We start from the raw sequence: 4,125 nt of genomic DNA, 5'->3' as shown, positions 1-4,125 counted from the left end.
CATAAATCAATACTCGTAATAAATCAAAGATGTTGGTTAATTAATTTGTTAACTTCCATCTTTAATAACTTACATGCAATGCAACCAATTTACCGATAGGTTATTCTTGGAAGTTGTATTTACACCCGGGAATGTCATGTGACATAAATCGCACATTCAAGCAACATGTCAAGAAGTCAGAGGTAAAAACATTTAACATAAATGTTTGTTTGTGGTTTTGAAGAAGAAGAACCACTCTCGATAGTATATTTTAAACACTTTCTACATAAGCGGCTAGAAAATAGAAATAACTAATGCTTGGTTTGGATGTTGAAATCGAGAGAAGGGTTCTTCTTATGGTGGCCACTCACCTAGCAATTACTTGATGTACTTGCTTCTTCTTGATTCGGCGGTTTGCTTTAAATGTGAAGAGGAGGTGGTAGAACAAAACATTTATGAATGTGGATGTGGTTTGCAAAGATCAACCTCGCATGCTTTTTTATATATATATATAGCCCTTCCAATTGTTCAATGCAAGCCACGAGTTATCAAACTAATCAACAATCATATACAATCATAACTCTTGCACACACAAACACGAAGCCATGACTAATGTTTTGGTGTTTGGCTATTGTGTAATGATAATAAGCTTGGTTCTAGCTCCAACAAGTTCTGTTTGTGCTCAACCAACAAGGGCTTTCTTCGTTTTTGGCGATTCACTCGTGGACAGTGGCAACAATGATTTCTTGGCAACCACAGCAAGAGCAGACTCTCCTCCCTATGGCATTGACTACCCAACACACAGACCCACTGGACGTTTCTCTAATGGCCTAAACATCCCTGACATTATCAGTATGAGTTTGTCACGTATTGGCAAATAAAATCAACATGTTTTGACTAATGATGTATACTTGTTCACATTCATGCCTATTTGTTTCTACATATCATTTGCATGCATGGCTAGATACAACTAGGCTAGCATTGCCTCGTGTGTATTTATGTATTAAGTTCTACAATTGTCGCTATAATTGCAGGTTTGGAGCTTGGCCTAGAGCCCACACTGCCTTATTTGAGCCCGCTACTAGTTGGAGAGAAGCTCCTAGTTGGAGCCAATTTTGCATCTGCTGGGATTGGAATTCTCAATGATACAGGATTTCAATTTGTAAGCCTAGTTTTAATTTTATTGCAAACCCAGGCTATATGTGTTGATAACATAGTGCAATTTATTGAGAGCATATATTGGTTACTGATGTAAAATCAAAAGTTGATATAGATTATGGTGTATGATTGGTTTGGCAGTTGCACATTATCCATATCCAAAAGCAATTCAAGCTATTCCGAGAGTATCAAGCAAGGTTAAGTGCACACATTGGTGCTGAGGGAGCTCAGAACCTAGTAAACAGAGCACTTGTCCTCATCACTCTAGGGGGCAATGATTTTGTCAACAATTACTACTTGGTGCCCTATTCAGCAAGATCTCGCCAATTTTCTCTCCCAGATTATGTGCGTTATCTCATATCTGAGTACCGCAAAGTTCTCAGGGTATGCTTTATTTTCCCTACCCAATAATTACTATCCTTCAAGTCGTCCGTTTGATAATTAATTATCTCGTATTTGATTAATCTCCATTAATGTTGTGAATATTGCATTTTGTTGAGAAAGCTTAAAAACAGGACATCTTTAAAGCATATATAGAGTATTCTCTAACACACTTTTATAAACACATCTTTTATTATTGGTTAACTTCTGCAACATATAAAACTTTTTCAACGTAATCATCATAAAATTTTAACTGATAAAAAAAATGTATCATCAGTACTCTTTGTATAAATAATGCTGCATTGTATGAATATAGTATTGGAGATTGTATAATGTGAATATGATAATTTTCTAGGAAAATTATAATTCGGTACAACAATATATATTAAAATAAAATTATATTCATAAATTGTTTATGACTTATTAATTGTTTAGGGTTTAATATCTTGAATTTGTATAAATTTGGATAGCTGATATTTGGATAAATTTGTCATCATCGTGTCTTTAATATCTTGAAAATTTTACTAAAAAGTATATTCATAATTAGATTTTAATAAAAGTATACTATTCAAGTTACATAATGATTCGTTTATTATTTAAACAAAATGTATATTAAGAAGTTTAGAGACATTACGGTCAAACTTTAAGACTAAGACAAGAGCACATTATAGATGTCGTATACGATACAATACATCGTCAATTAAAAATCAGCCTTAGTGATTGGTAAGTAACAGGAATGACATGTGGTTCTATTTTTATTGAAGAATTCCATTGTCATGTTTTTGAGAATGTTCGTTGCAGCATGTATAATACTGTGTGTAATAATGCAAAAGACATGCACACGTATGTTTTGGTTGGTGAGGGATGCCAAATTCGTTTCTCGATCACTTTCGAACATCTTATTATTCTGACACATGCATCCAACTACACGCCAATATGTGCATTATCCAACGTAAGTTATTAGCTTAGTTGTCCCTAACACATAGTTGAAAAATGAAAACACATGCAGAAGCTTTATGATTTGGGTGCTCGTAGGGTTCTTGTAAGGACCAATGGGGTGTGTTCCTGCGGAATTAGCCTCGAGAAGCAGAACAGGTGATTGCGACGTGGAACTCCAGAGAGCTGCATCCTTATTCAATCCCCAACTCGTTCAAATGATTAATGGGCTTAATCAAGATATCGGTGCTGACGTTTTCATCGCTGCTAATGCCTATCGCATGCACATGGATTTCGTTTCCAACCCTCGAGCTTATGGTATGAATTATGAAATTAATATGAATCCACCCTTCACCATGCCTATATTAATTATTGTTATTATTATTAAGTTTGGTCCTGCTTTTAATGGCCCATATTGAAGCCCAATAAGTTGAACTCAATTTATTAATTGGGCTGACAGGATTTGTTACATCGAAGATAGCGTGTTGTGGGCAAGGGCCATACAACGGAGTTGGGCTCTGCACAACGACCTCAAACTTGTGTCCAAACAGAGACTTTTACGCGTTTTGGGATTCATTCCATCCATCTGAGAAAGCTAGTCGAATCATAGTCCAACAGATCCTAAGAGGCAGCACTCAGTACATGCACCCCATGAATCTCACCACAATCATGGCCCTTGATTCCATGACTTGATCGGATCAACGCATCTACAATAACCTTCGTTTTTCCCTTTCTCTCGCAACTCAATATATATAGGACTCGTGTTTTATCCATGTGTGCCCCTAAGTTTTTTTCATCTTCTAATCATCCCCTAGCTAGCTAGTGTGGTTTGTGGTGCAAAGTTACTATGTACTTCTTTCTCTCTCCAATTGCAATTCGTATGTTGGAAAGTAATTTTGGTTTGTAACCGTTAATAAAATGTTTTATTCCTTTTGATGCCATTGGGTTGAAAACTTTTTTTTTTTTTTTTTCCAGGGGAAGGGGGCGGTATTTCTGGATTTAATTATTTTGGTAAAAATATCTTTTTCTAAAATAATTATTTCAGTAAGCTTTTGACCGCAACTTGTTTTGAATGAAATAAACTAATTCAAAATGATCTGTGATTTTTGGGATTATGCATGCAATATCTTTATAAACTTTAGAACGTTTTTAATTATGAACAAATGACATTTGCGTTAATATTGTCGGGAAGAGAGTTTACATTCACAATAATAATTGAGAATGACAAAACAAGATAGATAAATCAAATCAGAAACACGATACTTTATTATATAGTAATAAAAACCGCGCTAGATACATAAAGTTATAAATGAACCATATTAAAACCAAGTTATTAAACATACTAGACTTATACCCGTGTGTTGCACGGAAAATAAATTATTATAGTTAATAAATTATTTTAATAACTAATATATATAAAATTGTAAAAATTAATTAATCTCAATGCAATATGAAGAAAAATATCTTAATATACAAATAAAACGAAAAGGATAAATAATTGAAAACATGATAACATGAAGTATTAGGAAAATTAAATTATATTGTGTCTCAGTTTCAAAAATAATAACATCTACAATATGAGCTGATGCATTAACTTGAAGAAAAAAAAATCTTATAATTAACTTAAAAGAGGTGTAATATTAAAATGCTATAAAGATGTAGTAATTCAAA

General features: G+C 33.7%; 1 pseudogene across 1 annotated transcript; it reads left to right on the top strand.

Moving 5' to 3' along the window:
- The first annotated feature begins 425 nt into the window (after positions 1–425).
- On the top strand, positions 426–3,390 carry LOC109797905 (GDSL esterase/lipase At5g33370-like; annotated as a pseudogene). The gene is made up of 5 exons (XR_014427573.1): positions 426–831; positions 1,014–1,141; positions 1,279–1,521; positions 2,528–2,772; positions 2,915–3,390. The product of XR_014427573.1 is annotated as a GDSL esterase/lipase At5g33370-like (transcript).
- Positions 3,391–4,125: the final 735 nt, after the last annotated feature.

The sequence above is a fragment of the Cajanus cajan genome, chromosome 6, assembly GCF_000230855.2.
Source record: "Cajanus cajan strain Asha chromosome 6, NIPB_CcT2T_4, whole genome shotgun sequence".
NCBI lineage: Eukaryota > Viridiplantae > Streptophyta > Magnoliopsida > Fabales > Fabaceae > Cajanus > Cajanus cajan.
The sequence above is the reverse complement of the archived record's forward strand: the minus strand, read 5'-3'. Positions and strand labels throughout refer to the sequence as shown.